Source organism: Otolemur garnettii, unplaced genomic scaffold, assembly GCF_000181295.1.
Source record: "Otolemur garnettii isolate 467f Iridium unplaced genomic scaffold, OtoGar3 scaffold00002, whole genome shotgun sequence".
Classification (NCBI taxonomy): domain Eukaryota; kingdom Metazoa; phylum Chordata; class Mammalia; order Primates; family Galagidae; genus Otolemur; species Otolemur garnettii.
This window is the reverse complement of record NW_003852397.1, coordinates 47,692,975-47,712,417: the sequence shown is the minus strand read 5'-3', so window position 1 is coordinate 47,712,417 and position 19,443 is coordinate 47,692,975. Positions and strand designations below refer to the sequence as shown.

General features: G+C 39.9%; 1 pseudogene; it reads right to left on the bottom strand.

The window, feature by feature from the left end:
- Positions 1–3,931: 3,931 nt before the first annotated feature.
- LOC111724791 lies at positions 3,932–4,208 on the bottom strand (annotated as a pseudogene).
- Positions 4,209–19,443: the final 15,235 nt, after the last annotated feature.

The window sequence follows — 19,443 nt, the reverse complement described above, 5'->3', positions numbered from 1 at the left end:
TTGAATTTGGAAAATCTTGAACACACAGAAAGCCCCCCCCCAAAAAAAAGGAAAAGGAAAAAAAAAAGCATTATAATAATCACACACTCCCATCACCTAGCTTTAGGAACTTAGCTTCTGGCCAGCCTGTTTTATATCTGCCCTCGTGTACCAGTACCCCCAGATACCACTGAAATGCTCTGAATGATATCAGATCATTTCACTGTAAATAGTTCAGTATGTATCTCCAAAAAGAGGATTGTTATCAAAAATATAACAACCATACCATTGTATAAATAAGAATGATAATTTCTTAATATCAGCAAATATCTAGTTAGCAGTAAAACCCTCTAGAATTATTTTTTACAGTTTATTCTGATTTTTAAAAGTATCTTCTCTTTTGAAAACCTGAATGATGTTTTATATGTGTATATATCTGTGTTTCCATTTATATTAATATCTCTCATATAGCTACATCTTGGACTTCTGACCACACTGTAGGGCTTTACTTTTAAGTTGTTTTAGGTCCATGTGTGGAATTTCTGTTAGGACTTGTGATCTTATTTGAAGAATCCAGCTAAGTGCTCTAGGTCCTTCCTACTCAAAGTGTGGTCCGGAGACCAGCAGCAGTAGCATCTCCTAGGAGTTTGATAGGCCTGCAGAATCTACAGCCTCACTCAGAATTTTTTAATCCAATTCTATATTGTAATGAGATCCCTACATGATTCATAGACTTACTGATGTTTAGGGCACTCTGTACTAGAACACCAGGAGCCTCCATATACATGTTAAAAAAGAGAGTTGAGTCCTTGAGGCTTCAGGAAACCCTGGTAGATTTTATTGACACGAGTGGGACCTATGTTCTATTGCAATATATCTTGATCATCTATGGAATGGAAAAGCTTACGACTTGTATCATTTATTTTTCTTTACTCCTCCTTACTATTCTTCTCATTTAGTTTATTTTTATAAATTTCAAAATATTATGGGGGTACAAATGTTTTGGTCACACGGATTGCTTTTGTACTATGTGAGTCAAAATGATAAGTGTCCCCTCCTCATCACCCAGAACATGTACATTATGCCTGTTATGTATAATTTCTCCTGTCCTCTCCTCCCCACTCCCATGTGCTTGATTTCTATCGAGGTTTACTTCCATCTGTGCACATGAGAGCTGTTCAGCTAGTTCTAACTTAATAGTGAGTACATGTGTTTTGGTTTTTATTCTTGCAACACTTCATTTAGGAGAATGGTCTCCACTTCCACTCAGATTGTTCCAAAAGGTTTGAATTAATTTTTTATGGCTGAGTAATACTCCATGGTGTGTATGTGTGTACATATGTATACATATATACATGAATATATATATATATATATATATATAAATGAATCAACAGGCAGTTGGGTTGATTCTACATCTTTGCAATTGTGAATTGTGCTGCAATAAATATTCTAGTGTAGGTGTCTTTTTGATAAAATGACTTTTTCCCTTTGGGTAAATACCTGGTAATAGGACTGATAGATCAAATAGTAGATCTATTTTTAGTTCTTTGAGAAGTCTTCCTATTTCTTTTAATAAAGGCTATGTTTCTTTGCAGCCCACCAACAGTATTGAAGTGATCCTTCTCTCTGCATCCACGCCAGCACTGTTTTGAGACTTTTTGATAAAAGCCATTCTCATTGGGGTTAGGTGATATCTAACTGTGGTTTTGATTTGCATTTCTCTGATGATGTAAGATTTTGTATTAATGCTATGCCACTCCTTCTTGAGTTTGAAATTCTCAATCCAAGAGGTTTCAAAATTCTGAAACCCTATGAAAATAAAGATGCTCATGAAAAAACTTTTCATGTTTTCAGTGCAATATAGAGGAAATGGCACCTGTGTCAGGGGATGTAGATTCTGGTCCAGACTCTGCCTTTAAGGTTGTGATATTGAGAACGTCAGGTGAGTTTCCTGAGTTTAATTGGCCTCATCTATAGAAAGAAGGGATTGATGTAGGTAATAGTTGAGGCACCTCTACGTTAATGGTGATGAGAAAGGCAACATGAAGAGATGTCAGAACACAGGCTTAAGAGCCATAGTGCTGCTTTTGCCACCACCAGCTGTGTGTACTTGGGTAAATTCTATCATACTTTATACCTTAGCAATTCATGAGGAAAATGTGCATAAAGTTTATGCCTACTCTACATGGCTCTTAAAAGAATTAAATACATTATTATTTGTTAAGTGATCAGAACACATAGAAAGTGCTAATATAACAAGTATATACTATATGTATTTTATATATAATGTACTATAAAATGGTATGCATTATAAAGTAAACAAGTATAATATATAAAATATAATATATACCTTAAAGTAAACATACAATTTATATAGGTATATGCTTTTAAAAACAAAATATATGTATGTAACATATATATTTACCAATTTTTTTAAAAGCTAATGTTTTCTTATGATCATTTGAGAATACTTCCTAGGAAGAGAGGCCCCAGGATTCCTGTCTGCTCAGCAGCAGCTGCACAAAAGCAAGTCCCAAGTATGTGAGTTGTCAAACCCTGGATTTACTCAACAAATACTCACTGAGGTCCTCCTGTGTGCCAGGTCCTGAGGAGCAAGTTGGACAGTGTCTGTTCTCCTGGGCAAAACACCAGCAGGCAGCAAGCACTCCTCATCTTCTACCTCTCACCTGTTTTCCACTATGATAACCCACATGTTCTCTGGAATATTCACTGGTACCTGGTGTTTAGATGCCATGTATATGCCTCCTTTTGCATTTAGGTGCTGTCCGTCTTATAGAGCATTGTGAGCTCTCTCTTGAAGTGGCTCCAATTTCCATTCCAGAGACACAGAACTTGAGCCCCTGATTACTCAGCTGGCACACAGCCAAGATGTCTCAGCTCTCAGAGTTGGGGAGGGATGGTTATCAAAACTTCCTCTCAATGACAGAATTGATGCTAAGATGGTATATTAGATAGCTATTGTACATTAAAAAAACACACACAGGCTCAGCGTCTGTGGCTCAAGTGGCTAAGGCAGCAGCCACATACACCTGAGCTGGCGGGTTTGAATCCAGCCTAGGCCCACCAAACAACAATGACGTCTGCAACTAAAAAATAACTGGGCATTGCGGTGGGCACCTGTAGTCCCAGCTACTTGGGAGGCAGAGGCAGGAGAATCACTTAAGCCCAGGAGTTGGAGAGTTGAAGGTTGCTGTGAACTGTGACACCACAGCACTTTACCCAGGGTGACAGCTTGAGGCTCTGTCTCAAAAACAAACAAACAAACACAAAAACAAAAAAAAACCTACACACACACAAAATTTAGGGGCTTAGACACCGTCATCTGTTTATTCATGATTCTGTGGGTCAACAATTTAGGTGGGGCTCACCTGGGCAATTCTAGTCTTGGCTGTGCTTCATGTACCTGGGATTAGCTGTAGGCCAGGAAGACAAGTTTGCTGATGTTGGCTGGGCATTTTATTTCTCTGAGCCTTTACCTGAGATAACTGAGCTAACTGGATCTGATCCATGTGGTCTTTTATCCTCCAGCAAATTTGCTTGTGCTTGTTCACATGGCAGAGGCTGGGGCCAAGAAAAGGAGTGGGGGAGCACATGGCTTCTTGCAGCCCAAATTCGCAGCCAGCAGAGTAGCACTTCTACCATATTCTATTGTTTGAAGCAAGAACCTAGGACCCAAAGAGGCTGGGCATAATGAGTCATCTCTGTAATCCTAGGGCTTTGGAAGACTGAGGCAGAAAGATTGCTTGAAGGCAAGAGTCTGCGATGATCCTGGAAGTACAGATCTCATAAAGAAAAAAAAAAAACCCTCAAAGGGAGATGAAATAAACTTTATCTCTCTTTTATTTGACACATCTTATTTTAACAGTGTGATTACACTTGGTCCACTCAAATAATAAGTCAAATGTAATCAGATGTTAAAGTTTGGCCTTTAAACATTATAGCCAATGAAGGCACGCTTGCCTATGAGCTCACAGATAAAAAACCACATCCACACCTCAGTGGCCACAAAACCATTCAGCACAGCTTTGAGCACTATTGACTAATTTTTTTCAGATTATGAAAAGCTCTAGGGATCTAGGAGTTGGAGAAAACAGCTCAACCTTGGTGTAGTACCAAAATGTGGCCAATCGAGGCTTCAAATAAGTCATAGCAGTGTTCACCAGTGCCGGTGCCTTCTCTGTGAGGTTACAGACAAATTGAGCCATGGTGCTAGGATGAAAAGTCCATCACCCTGAAAAAACTTTGTCTCTTGATAGAAGGTGCAAAACCCAAATACGAAGGCTGCATACAGAGAGGGATAAAGAATTGTGCAAACAATGTACCATGGGTGACTTTGTGTAGTCCTATCTGAGGACAAGGCTGGCAGCCTGTGGTGTCCTGCTGCCTTCCGCTTACCTCTAGGTAAATGACCTGCAACAAATCACTGTCACTGAGAATAGATCACTTGAGAGTGGACCATTCTGAAATTTAGTATGTGCAGATCCAAGGAGAAGAGTTTCCCAAGATGAGGACTCAAAGCTGCCAATTGTCTCCAAGAGAATCCAGACAAGGTTTAGGGGAGAGACGCAGGACACGTTTCTTTGCATTGATCTTTGAATAATCTCAAGCGAGTCACAAAAACTTCAATATGCTCCGTCCCTAGGCAGCCCACATCCCTTTTGGTGTTATTTCCTTCTAACATAACATGCTTGTCAAAGCCGTGAGGTATTACGGAGAAATGAGCTGTGGAAATACATGTAAAATAGCATTTTATATTTTGATGCACTGGGAGTCAAAGTGAACATCATACAAACCATTTAATTTTGAAAGCAACTCTTGTGAAGCTCGTTTCAGCTCTGTTCAAAATTCAATTGCCCTCTCTTTGAAACTGCCTTCTCCACCTAATGTGTTTTCCCCACTTAGTATATAGGGGACTTGTTTTGTGGATGTGGTGCATTATGACCTGAGACAAAAAAATCTCTCCAGGGTTTTGGGGAATTGATTCTGCCCAAGAGCCTTACTGTTATAATATTTACTTTATGATAGTCTATTTGATGCCTCCCAATTGAGTTTAATGGCCATTTGGTCATTTCAATTCAATGGGAAATTGTGCAAATTGTGCTATTAGCTGGTTCTACTGTTTGTGTTCCCCACCCTTCCACCACCACCCAAATAAGCAGCCAGCTTTCATCACAAGGGTGACTTTCATTTTGTATTTATAAGGAAATCTCATCGTACGCTAACACGTTTGGGTCTTGTAGATTTTTAAATACCTTTTGTTGATGAAAGTTTTAGGTCTCTCTCTTTAGAATCCACTTTGCTATCTCGTGTGCATTTCTGCACATGAAAAAGACACATCATTTCCTTACAGAAGCATTAGGGTGGGGTGGTTATAAGTTTGGCTTATGTGTATAACAGCCTGGGTTGGTATCCCCGTACTGCTATTTAGAAGCAGTGTGACCTTGGCAAATTCCTTTGCATCTCTAAGCTTCAATCTCCGTGTATGGAAACAGGGATAGTATCTACTCTTTGGGCGATTATGGAGATTAATGAAATAGTGTACAGAAATCATTAATGTGGGGCCTGATACATAAGGAAAGTTCAATAAATATCAGCTGTGTTGACGTTATTTCTATTGTGGTGGTGACAATCAACAATAGTGAAGTTATTTTTTCTGGCTTTGAATGAGTTTGCTGGCTGGAACAGAGGAGTCACCTGAAGCAGTTTTTCTGGAGCTATTCTAAATTTCAGATGACAACTCTAATTAATTCAGTTGATAATATGTAATAAAATGGCCAAAGAGAGACAGAGAACATACTTCCCTTCCCCAGTCCTTCATTCTTCCTAGCCTCTTTTCTCTCTTTTTCCCTTCCTTTCTCTCTCCCCAAATATTTATTAAGGAGCTTGCATGCAGCAGACTACTAGGCCCTGGTTACACAGACTAATATAACACAATCCCTGCACTTCAGTTGCTCCCTGTTCCTAACATTCTAAGAATCAGCCACTGCTGTCCAGTGCAACACGGGGAAGACAAGGGGTTCACCTCCTTGAGTTCTCCTAATGTTCTGTTTTAGCATTAACTCATCCTGACACTCAGGGAGGGAGTGTCAGGATGAGAACATGAAAAGTGGATAGCATTTAGTCAGGTATCTGGGGTAAAGGATAAGCCTTACAGGGAAAAGGAGGAGACACAAGAAAGGGAGATAAGATAAGCACTCTGGGAAGATATAACCAACATGGCTTGATAGGCTATAGGAAGAGGCCAGGAGAGCTGCCTCTTGTCAGAGTTCTGTCCTGCTTGTGGCTCATTGTAGGTCAGAGCTGCCCCCAAATCTGAGTTCCCACTTTGAGGAAGCCCCTGCCCACTCCCACCCCCTGCCTGGCTGGTGAAGCTGGCTCGGCAGTGGTGGTGATGGGTCACAGGACAGAATGCCCAGTACCAGTCCTGAGGCTGATAGGCAGAGAATCAATCACCTGCTGAGATGCCTGCTTGGCTGAAGAAGCTAAGATGGAACAGGAGAAAAGCTGAAGGACAGAAGAGGGAACAGTAGCCTCCGGAAGGAGCAGTATCCAAGGGGATAGGCTAAGATTGAGTCCTCAGACTCAGGGACCTAAAAGGAGAAGAAAAGGTAGGTAAATCAAATACAGAGTGTTGCAAGGCATGCAAGCAGGTGGTAACCCAATCCTGGCACAGGCTTGCTTGGGAAGGTAAAGCTCTTTAAAGGGGTAAAAGTGCAACATGTGATCAAGATCAGGTGGTTGAGAAAAGTGCTTTCAAAATAAAAACTCCTTGAAGGCAAGGGCTTTTTCTTTTTCATGAAACATAGCAGATACCTAACTAATGTTGGAGAATCAGTAAAGGTACTAATTTATCTATTAAGACATATCTCAATGGATTTTTAGAAAATATTTATTTATTTATTTATTTATCTGAAGATCCAGGGTCTCACTATGCTGTCCAGGCTGGATTGCAATGGCTACTCATAGTTGTGGTTGTAGCTCACTGCTACCTTAAGTGAGTAGCTGGGAATACAGGCATGGACCGGGGCACCCACGCTGAAAGGTTTATTTTATGTCTACGTCAGATATCATGGAAGACAAGAAGGAAACTTTAGTTTAGATCCATACATGTGGGCTTGAATCTTAGCTAGCCCATATACCAGCAGTGTGACTTCAGGTCAACTGTTTCACATTTTTGAGCCTCTGTTTCCTTATGTCTGCAACAGGAATGATGATGCTGGTCTTGCAGAGCTCTTCTGAGGATTGAATGTGATGTTTGTCTACAAGGTGCCAAGTACCAGGTAGATACGCCAAGAGTGACAGCTTTGATTTTTTTTTTTTTTTTATGTTTACCACACAAAAAGAACTGTCACTCTTAGAGCTGGTAACTTCTTTTGCCTGAAATTGAAAACCATTTAAAGAGTGCAAGAACAACTTTAGAAAAAGATGTATGAAAGGCTCAGCCTATTTAAATATCTTTTAAAAATAAACCTCTTCGAAGAACTCAGGCATTAAGAAAACTGGCACTTTTTAAGATTTAGGTATTTTGCATTGCTTTGTCACTGTATTATACAGGGTCTTATTAGGAGAAAGAACAAGGAAAGTCTAATATAAAAGAAAAGTATTAACAGAGGAATGGAGTAACAGGGAATTGGCTAAGAGGAAGGAATAAACAACTCTTCAGGATACACTAAGTCTGAGGGTGGATACCCAAGGAAGGAACATGTTAGGGAGGGGAGCATCCTTCCTACCACTCTATTGCAACCCTGTTGAGCACGGTATGGTTGAAGTCCAATGGCAGAGAAATTCTCTCTGTTCTGGCTGTTCACAGTCACTGGAATGAGACTGAGGCTGGTAGGCAGAGAATCAGTCACCTGCCGGGATGCCAAAAAAATTCACCAAGAAGCTGCTAAGGAGTGAAAAAGGTAGAAGCCATTACCTTCCTGGAAAGCCACCTGGGGATCAGGTGAATTTTCTAAAAAGATTTCTGAAAGCTGGCTGAGATACTGATGATTCACTGGGAAAAGGCTGTTATCAGATAATCACCAGATAGGAGCCAACTGCCCTTGGAAGTGAACTAAACTCCAGCATGAGCAGGCGACTCTTGCTACTAGCCATGGGGACACTCTGCAGTAACACAGTGATAGCCACAGAGGAACACACCAGACCAGAAAGAGAAATCCCTTGCTTTTCCGGTGTCCCTCCAGTGCCCTCTACTTACAAGGCTAAAATGCTGACTAGCAGAGGGAAATATCCCTTATCACAGAGCAAGAAAGGGGGTAACTTCGGAGCTGAGAGGCAATATATTGATAAGTGGCACAGTCATATGGTGGGGGTAGATATGTTAGAGAATTCAAAACCATTTGCTTTTTCTTCTTTGGAAAAGAAAGGCTGGGTTTATAGAAAGATAATACATCTATATTTTCCTATGTCTCCAAAGATATATCTCAGAAATTGCTTATAAAATTTCTATAACTTTAGTGCATAATTCTTGTGAAGTGATGAAATTGAGAATGCTAGCACAGAGCACAACTCCAAATTGCTTGGACAATATTGTATTAAAATTACTTACTTCATTTTATCTATAGTTGATAGATGAATGTTAGAAAAACTATGCATTTCAGCAAATGATTGCAGTTGGATTTCTTAGACTTTGTGAACTGTAGCAAAATAATATTTTCCAGAAATAACATTTTAATTTTTAGAGAAGTAATAAAAAAAAAAATAACCCAAAAGTGGTTAATGAAGTAACACAACTTGGAAGGCTTGTTCTTGAAAGGCTTTGTTCAGTTCAGGTGTGCAAGTGATTTATTAAGAAAGCGTTCTCAGTGAAGACCAATAATGGAGGGGCAAGTAGGACAGGATGGGGTAGAAGCCAAGCCAAGGGGTGCTCTACGGCAAAGTCCCACCACAGTGGAGCTTTAACCAGTTCCACAGGGAGCTCTGAATTACCGGCCAGGCGAGGGAGGAGGCATGCTCTTTTTACATCTCCAGCTCCCTAATTAGATTGAGGCAAGTCTACAGAAACAAAACAGTTGAAAGTAAAATTACAGCAGCAGCCCAGGGTGGGGGTAGAGATGTGTATACACATAAAAATAAACAGATAAATGCCAAGCAGAGATTTGAGGAGATCTGGGCAGAATGATGACATTTCGGCTCCATCATTTTATTTTTGTTCTTTCTTTCTTCTTAACTAGATGTAGCATAAAATGGTCTATCTTGGGAAGCTGAGGGGGCTTGATAAGGATTTTTAATTCAATTCAATACAGGGAAATGCATATAAATGAAGTAAATAAAATTGGGTGGAATCAGGGAAGTCAATAAGAAATGAACTGGAAATTACCTATTGTGTATGGGAGGTGGGCAGTAATGATCAACGCAGAGGAAACGTTTTCCATTGAGTGGTAGAAACCAGATAACAGTGGTAGAGAAACTGCAACTGGTTATGTAGAATTCTACAGTAGAGATGAGTGTTTTTCTATCCAGCATCCATTTTTCTTCTTTATAAGACAACTCCAGTATTGCTAAACAAAAAGCCCAGATTTTAAAACTAAAACCTTTTCAGTTTCTCTTGAATTTAGTTTTGGTGTAAGTTCTGCCCCACAAGATACAAGAATTTGTTGTCCTCTTAGGAAAGCTCCTTGACAAAAGGGCCATTTCAGCTGGCATGGACATCTTGCCCCTTGCCAGTCCAACCTCATCTTCTTTCCTCAAACCTGGAGGTGATACTAGAGCAAGGTCAGCCATTTTGGTACCATGAGGTACCAGGATAGGCAAAGGACAGCTGATGAATGGTGGAGCTGCCTTATCAGTCTAGGAATTCATAATTCCAAATTTACCTTGCCACAAAAAAAAGAACCCCCTTAAGCTGTTTAAGGGCTCTATTCACCAGTCACAAAGTGTAATTACTTCCTATGGTTGTTAATTAAGAACCTTAATGTGGAGAAGGGGAGTGAAAGGGTGTGTGGGAAGTAGATGTGGACAGAGGGGCAAAGAAGCTTGTCTTGGTTTGGATCGTCCCAGAAGCTGACTTGGAAACATGGATTCACGTGCGAGTAGCTTATTTTGGAGGAAATTCCAGCAAATACTTGCAGAGAAGTATTAAAGTAAGACAGAAAAAGACAGGAAAAGGAAGCATTTAAAAAAATCATTTTGAAGTAAGTTACTATTTGGGGCAAATGGAGTTTAATCTCCTTAGGAAACTCTTGGTGACAACACAGAATATGTCCTCACCTATGGGGTGACAAAGCTGAGGTATGTGACCATTACCACCAGTGGAAGGCTATTCCTGAGGTAGGGGGACAGTTCAGTAATCCCACAAAATTTCTCGGCTTGCAGAACAAAAGCAGAATGGGCTTTGGTGGACAGAGGAGTCCTAGGACACAATGATGCAGAAACCGGCAGTTTGAAGTCCTGTTTGAAGTCATGCCGGTGTGCCCTGGAACGGAATAAGGATATATGGGTGGCATCCTCACAGTATCTTTTACACAGAGATGTATTCTGATTTTTTTTTTGTAGAAACAGAGTTTCACTTTTTGCCCACGGTAGAGTGCTGTGGCGTCACATAGCTCACAGCAACCTCCAACTCCTGGGCTTAGGCAATTCTCTTGCCTCAGCCTCCTGATTAGCTGGGACTACAGGCATCCACCACAATGCCCGGCTATTTTTTTTGTTGTAGTATGGCCGGGGCCGGGTTTGAACCCACCACCCTCAGTATCGGGGCCGGTGCCCTACCCACTGAACCACAGGCGCCGCCCTTTTGTTTTTGAGGGTGAGAAGCTTAGACACGTTTTTAAGTTGAAGGGAAAGGATTATTAGAGATGGAGTGTTTTAATCTCTAGGGAAGAGAGGGATTGGTTCATGTGGCAGGGACTCAGAAGAGAAGTGATACCTTGAGTAGGCATGGGAGGAGGCTTTGAGATAGATGGTCCATGTTATAGGAGGAGGAGGAAAGAGAAAAGGCGATGGTAGACAGTCCGTTAGGTTGACAACTGAGGGATTGAGGTCTACCTAAGGTTACGATTTCAAGTTATTCATGCGTGATTGAGTTAATTTTTTTAATGTTTGAAAAAATTGTTTTTTTGGGTAAATCGAGACTAGTTTTGAAGGTTTGGAATTACCAACGAGGGGGATGAGAAGGAATGATGGCTGAAAGTACAGCTACGCTGTACAACTCCAGGGGCAGCATTCATACAGTGATGGGACCGTCTTCTGACCATTGATGCATAAACAGTTTAAAAAGCAACACAGAGAGGCCACTGGAAACTGAAAATCAAGTTTTTACCGGCACTAAGATTTATAGTTACTCCAGCAGGGCTTAGGCTTAAGAGTAGACTGGTTGGATTGATTGACTAGGAAATTTTCAAGTAGAATGCAGTAAAAAAGATCAAGGAATAAAAAGAGTAATTGAAATAGTAATGGATCATGGAGCAAAATCAACTGGTAAGAAAAGTGTCAAGGAATTGGGAGTGTTTCTGAGGTTAAATAACAAGGGTCCAAGAGCAGGAATTGAAAAATATAAAGGACAGGAGGTTATAGACAAAGGTAGGAAAAAGGGGAATTTAGACACAGTTCAATTCTGAAAAATGTGGTTCAACTAGTGACCATGAGATTGACATAATTGGGTGAAAATGAAGATAATGGTCCAAATGGAGAATAAGGACCCTGGGACATGCAGGACTGTGACACACCCAGCATGTATATTAACATGCTCTTTCCTTTTACACAGCAGACATTACCAACCCACCCACAGTGGCGCTGATGGCTTCATGATCATTCTCAAACATCATTTCACTTAGCCACCACTAATCGGTGTCCAGTTATCCCAGAGGCTGGGCATGTAATGCAGAAGGTGACAAGCACTGATTTTATGTAGACTCCTACAGCAGAGATGAGTGTTTTTCTATCCATCTGTGCAAAATGTAACACAATAGAAAGTGCCTGGACTGGGCATTTGGCGCGTTAGGTTCTTTCCAAGTCTTTTCCTAGTGCCATGACCTTGAGCAGGTGACTTAGTTGTTGGGCCCCTTTTTAATTTGGGGGATTAACACCGCCTCTCCAGCTTCACTGGGAACTTATTAAGACTGCTTGTAGAGAAAGTTGGAGATACTATACAAATAATTATCATTAATACCATTAACCATGTGGAAACTATAACAAGTGGTAGCATAAAGTGGAGCGAATGAGAGCTTAATTGAAGAAATCCTCATAGACTCAAAATACAAGGTTAGATTTGTTTTTGTTTTTAATTGCTTCTTCCTGAGTATTGTTTAGCATAAACTATAGCATTCATTCCAAGTGACTGTAATAGGTATTAAAGGAAAAAACAGAAACTCAGTTATTTAAAGAACTGTTTAAAAGAAGGTTTAAGGTTAGAGGGATTGTAAAACTTTGCTGCACCATGCATAACCGGATTGCTAATGATTTTTCTTGCTTCTTATTTTGCCTATAAGTTTCCTGTTTGCCAGAGACCCAGAAAGTCCTGTCCCATTGCTTCTGTGCTCATGGTCAAGTGTGAATTCGACCTGTTGGATTTTCTGGTTTGGCCATTCCCATGTCAACCTGACATCTCTCTGTTATATTTTTCCAAGGAGAAAATAAATTGTTATTATTCATGTGGCTCCTGCCAGAACTCACAAATAAGCAGAACTTCTCTATTAGATGCTGTGAAAGGATTCTAACACCATGCTGCTGTTTCCCCCTGTGGTCAAAACAGAAACTTGTTTGTTTTCTCTCCAGTGTATTTGGAAAGCTTGTTGTTACAGTGATGCTGTTTGAATTATTATAGCTAACCTTTTCCTGTGTAGATGTCCAGAGGCATAATTGGATGCTCAAAATGAACTCCGTCAACAAGAGCTACAAAAAGATTCTTCAGCTTGTTTATCCTTAAAATTAATGCTGGTTTCATTCTTTCTCTCCCTCTTACAAACATCTACTAAATAAGCAGGAAATTGTACATTTGTTAGTTATTTACCAAAAAAAGAAACCCAAAGACTAGAAATGTAATATGATGACTGACTATAGCACCTACCTGTCTTTCCCTTTCCACTTCTGCATGCTTTTATGTGAATAATGTGTTTAATCAGATAAAAGAGGCCTCACGCTTCTCACCGCAATAACGATCACTTAGAACCTCCCAGATAACATTTGGTGGTATCAAGGTCAAGGACCCACTTCTGCTCTTGGAGGGTCATTATTTTTACAAATTGTCCATCATTATGCTCATAGGAGAGGGCTGTTATATGCTGTAAATAGTACAAGCCCAGCAGCTGTGGCCCAGCAGACCACGGTGAGGGGACAGCAGGCTAAGTGGACAAGAGAGTCAAGAGGACACCAGCTCTTCACCCTGACATACGTACACACACCTGGCTGCCCAGTGCTGGTGCCTGTCACTTTGGGAGGCTGAGTATTCGGGTGAAAAAAAGATTATTTTTGGAAACCACGCAGGTGTAGTTTGGATCCCAGCTCTGCCACTGATGAGTGTGAGCCCATCCCCTTCCTTCCCTATAATTCAACTTGTTGAGCTCTAGAAGAGAGAAAATTCTCAAAGTCTCTAGAAGCGATAAAATTCTTTCCTTCCAGGTATGTGAAGTGTTACAGCTATTTTGGAAGACAAACCGAGAGCCTCCGTTAAAAGCAGAGACATTGGTATTGTTCAGACGAGAAACCCCATTTGGGATCTGTCCTGTGGAAATGAAAGTCGTGGTGCACAAGGGCATGCGCACAGGGGTGTTTATGCAGCACTATTTCTAGTGCCCACAGAACTGTCAGAGGAACAGATGAGTGACTGGCACATCTACTCCCTGGAATATTGTGCAGCCCTCTGAACAAATGAGTTAGCATTCTTCATGGAGATATTTTTAAGAGGCATGGTTGAATAAAAATTAAATGAAATGCAAAAAGTATGAATAACATATGTTGTTGTTGTACATGTTTAAAGCCTTTCTATATATGTGTGTATGCATGGGTATGAATTTGTGTATGTTTGTTTAAGATCTACATGAATATGGAAAAATAACCTAGAAATATGCATGAGAGAAATTACTCTGGGAGAGGCGAGACCTATGTGAGTATGTGGTAATGAAAAACAGAGTAAGGAGTCAGAGGAAAAGGAGAAAGAAGAAAGAAAGAAAAGGCCACACTAAAAAGTATTTGAAGTTTACGAGCCGAATTGTATCCCTCCCAATTCAAATGTTGAAATCCTGACCCCCAGTATCTCAAAATGTCACTATCCTTGGAGATATGGCCTTTAAATAGGTTATATGGTTAATAAGTTGTCAGTATGGGCCCTGTTCTGATATGACTAGTGTCTTTTTAAGAAGAGGAATTGGGCGGCACCTGTGGCTCAGTAAGTAGGGTACCAGCCCCACATACCAAGGGTGGCGGGTTCAAACCCAGCCCCGGCCAAACTGCAACAACAACAACAACAACAAAATAGCCTGGCGTTGTGGCCAGCGCCTGTAGTCCCAGCTACTCAGGAGGCTGAGGCAGGAGAATCACCTAAGCCCAAGAGCTGGAGGTTGCTGTGAGCTGTGACACCATAGCACTCTACTGAAGGCAACAAAGTAAGACTCTATCTCTAAAAAAAAAAAAAGAGAGAGAAGAGGATTTAGGACACAGATATACGCAGAGTGTAGACCATGCCAAGACACCCCTGGAAGATGACCATCTACAAGCTAAGGAGAGAAGACTCAGAGGAAATCAACCCTGGTGACATATTGAGCCTGGGCTTCTAGGCTCTAGAATTGCCAGGAAATACTTTCTGTTGTTTAAACTACCCAGTGAGTGGTACTTTGTTATGGGAGCCTAAGAAACTAATACATGATCACACTCATACATTTATATGTAATATTGTTTACATATAGGTATATACATAACTAAATTAAGTTCATGCAAAAATTGTTGTCCCACATATATGGAGTAAAAAATACTCAATAAGGACCAACCATTATTACTATTAATGTCACAATTACTATCGTTTTTATCACCTTCACTTACCACTGCCCAGCCAGTGTTTTAATCATCAATATTTTACTTAAAAGTTCTTAATTTTGAGGCCGGGCATGGTGGCTCATGCCTGATTGCCTGAGCTCACGAGTTCGAGACCAGCCTGAACCAGAGTGAGACCCTGTCTCTAAAAAATGCTGGGTGTTGTGGCAGGCGCCTGTTGTCCCAACTACATGGGAGGTTGAGGCAAGAGAATCACTTGAGCCCAAGAGTTTGAGATTGCTGTGAGGTATGATGTCACAGCATTCTACCAAGGGTGACACAGTGATACTCTGTCTCAGAAAAAATTAATAATAATTTCTTAATTTTTATTTGTATCACAATAATTTATTTTTATAGAGATTTTTCATTTTCAAGTCAGTTTTCTGCTTGGTTTTATTTTTTATTGTTATTTACTTCTAGCTTTATTGCACTGTGATCAGACAATCCTTGGGTTCTATTTTTTCTCCTTTCGGAACTTACTGTGGTTGGTTTGTAAATGAGCATCACTTTTTTCACATGTGCTTATGAAGATGAATTTGCAACGATTAAGGTGTAAAGCTTAATAAATATTTATATTATTTACATCAATGTTCTGTTTCTTACGTCATCCTTACTCATGTTTTGTTCACTCATTGTGGTATGCTATATATTTTGTGGACATTTTCCCTTTGGTTATCAGTTTTTGCTTGAAAATTTGGGGGGCATTTATAAAAATACTTATATTTTATTGTAGTATTTCCCCAAATATTAATACCTCGTATGATGTTCTCATTTTCCTTTTTTCTTACTTAAGAAAGACATTCTACTGTTTGATTTGTTGTCTGTAATGATACCCTTTCTATCAGCAGTCCCTAACCTTTTGTCATCAAGGACCGGTTTCAGGGAAGACAACCTTTCCATGGATGGTGGGGATGGTTGGGAGATGATTCAAGCTCATTACATCTCCCCTTCAGATCATCACGCACTGAATTCCCGTAAAGAGAGAGCAACCTAGATCTCTCCCATGGGTGGTTTACAGTAGGGTTTTCATCATTCAAAGAGAATCTATTGCCACCCAAGAGGTGGAGCTCAGGCGGTGAGTGATGTGCGGGTGGGGATGGGGATTAGCTGTAAACACAAGTGAGGCTTCACTGATTTGCACTGCTCACGTCCTGCTGTGAGGCCTGGTTTCTAACAAGCCACGGATAAGTGCCATGGCCAGAGGTTGGAGACAGCAGCTTTATATGACAACCAATGGGCTTATTCTATTTTCTCTTCCTTCTCTCCCTTTCCTATTTTTTCAGTTTTACTGTTTCAACTTTATCAAAACATATAACATTTACAAACTATTATTCCATTGTATACGTATATATTCAAATTTTTGACATTTTTCGAATCATCTCTTGAGTATCTTCTAGCAGATTTTTTCAAGAACATACAAATACAGTGTTGCTTCAGTTCTGACCATGTTTTAAATTGTTATTCAATGGCTTTGATTATAGAAGTTTGGGTGGATTTTTAAAAAAAATTCTTGCTTAGCTCTTGCTTTGAGTTTCAAGAAAATGTTACTCCAATTTTTGAAAATTTGCATATTGCTATTGAGAAATTGGACGCAAACCTGATTTCCTTTCTTTTGCAGATGACTTGGCTATTTTACTGAGAAGCCCAAGGTATTTCTGTCTACCTTTAAAGTCTAATGATTTTTCTAGGTTATAGCTTGAAGTTGAAAATTCCAGGCTCATGATAAGCCTTTTCAATATGTAAATTTCAGAATTATTTTTCCTCTGGAGTGTTTTCTTGGGTTCTATTTTAAAATATTATTAATAGTTACATGCCTTTATTTTGTGTTTCCATTTCATGGATTCTAATTATACTTATTCCAACAATACTTATTCTTGGACACTTTGTTTCATTTTCTTTCTCTTAACTGCTTTTATTAATCTCCATAATGTCCCTTAATTTATTTTTAATAAAGTTGATTTCCCCTTGGGGACTTTGAAATTTAATCTGGCATGGTTTTTTAAAATTTAAATGATTTTTTTTAAGTTGGACGATCTGTTTCACATATTTGCATTTTCTGCCTGTTCTATTGTACATTTGTTATTTGAGGTGCTCTCTCATATTTGCAAATATTTGTGAATGGCATATAATTCATGTTGTAATGTCGTGTTATAATTTTGTTCTGTTTTTACTCTTTAAAGAGTATTTTCATCAGATAAAAACAATGGATTCCCATTTTTTGCTGTTGTTCTTGTCATAATAGCTTTGGATGGATGTTGCCTGTGACCTGTTTTTAATGCCTGGGATTTAACCAGATTATCAACAAGACATTTAGCAGGCAAAGGGTGTGGTTACTCAGAGGTTTCTTAGTTTAGGAGTGCCCTCTTCTGTCAGGGCAGTGAAGAACATTTTTTTTTAGTACGTGGCACCTTTTTTTTTTTTTTTCTGAGACAGAGCCTCAAGCTGTCGCCCTTGGTAGAGTGCTGTGACATCACAGCTCACAACAACCTCCAACTCCTCGGCTCAAGTGAGTCTCCTACCTCAGCCTCCCAAGTAACTGGGACCACAGGTGCCCACCACAACAAGTGGCCATTTTTTCTTTGGTTGCAGCCATCATTGTTGTTTGGCGGGCCTAGGCTGGATTCGAACCTGCCACCTTAGGTGTTCATGGCTGGTGCCTTGGCCACTTAAGCCACAGGCACCAAGCCAGTACATGGCATCTTTTTGGAAGGAGTGATGATGTGCGTTCTGATTCCATTGTACTCTTCTGTTCTCGAAGTCTCTTAATTTTTACCACTTGTTTCCTTCTTTCTTCCAAGATACTTTTCTGTTCCAAATTGTCTTCCTTTTTCCCAAAAGGATACTTTATTAAAAGTGCCACCTCTAGTACCATGTACTTCTATACATCACCTTTAGATTCTTCCATAGCTCATTATACCAGGTCAGAGACATCCCAAGAGTGAGTTCATTTGTTATCTGCCAACATTAGAACCTGCAGCACTTTCCTGCAGCATTGATATTTCTATAATAGTGATTGATCTGAGAGGAAGCAGGCAAATGACTGTGTGGCACTTATTGTTACCCAATCTTTCTCATACATACCAGATGATTTCTAGGCTCAAGAGGACTATGAAAGAGGGAATTTAGTTGTTCTGTTGATGGCCAAGCTTGTCACACTAGCAGCAATTGAGGAATGTAGTCTATGACTAATCCTGGCCTGGTTCTGAGTAGTGTCTGGAGGTGGGTTAAAAATTATTCCCATGTATTAGAATCTTGTAGGTGGGAGATGTGACTTGAGGGGATTAATTCATTCCTATTTGCTCTCTGGGTCCAGAGCAGAACCTACTGGAGAAGGGATAACCTTCCCAGGGAAACTCTTCTGTTACAGTAAATCCAATCCAGCCCAACTTCTCTCAATGCACATCCCCACCCCCAACTCTAGCTTCTGGCGGTATATCATCTTGTCAAGTTGTCTTTTTCTGGTGACTAAGCCACTCTGGCTGGTGTTTCAGCAAGACAGCTCAAGCTTGGCTATGTTCACTGGCATTCCCCTCACTGTCACCTAACATTATTTGCTTCTAAGTAGTGAAAGGACATGGTTTTCTCCAACTATCTTTTTCAAATGGAAAACAAAGAAGGCATAGAAATATGACCAAGTTTACTACATAAGCAGAATTAATTCCAGGAAGAAGCTATTGATTGTCCCTACCTATGGCTGACTTCACTTTCTAATGATATATTGTTAGTTTATTGTCTACTTATTTACCTCTCTATTCCAAAGTTTCCCCTTTTTGGATTAGATGAGCTTGGTACTGCGTGATCCTGCCTAGTAATTTTTAGAGGAATTTGAAAAATGTACAACTCGGTTTAAAAAAAAAATTCTAAGTATCAAGCACCTTCTAGATGTCACAATAATTAGATAGGTTGGTTAAGTGTTGATTAAATTACTAAGCTTGTTTCTTGGCCATAATTCTCAGAAAGATTTGCCACCCTCCCTTTAGGTTTCTATCTTTCTCATCTTAGCATATTATTTGCACTCGCCTCGCCCGCATTTCTGCCTCTTCATTTAGTACTGTGACTGTTCTTGTACTTCCTTGATTAGATGAATTTACAGGGTGCAAGCTACTGCTGACTTTTATAAAGCAGAATCTTTTTTCCATCAAATCAGACACTTCATTATTTGAAAATGTTAAGAGGAGCACATAGCTCCTTTTATCTAAAGACTCTTGAAAAACAGTTTCACAGATCATGAAATGTTAGGGGTAGAAGAAACATTAAGCCAGATGGATAAGCCGCCTGACAATTGATTACCTGGATTAAGCTTAAGTACTTCTAAGAAGTAGTCCCAGAAAGCTTGCAAATTCCCACAGGGAACACTCAGGTGATGATTATTGGGTGGGAGAGGTTTGTCCTTCCATTAGTAATGGAAGTAATCAGCAGTCTGTAGGGATACTAAATAGATGACAATTGACTTAGCTTTCTGAAAAAAGCTCT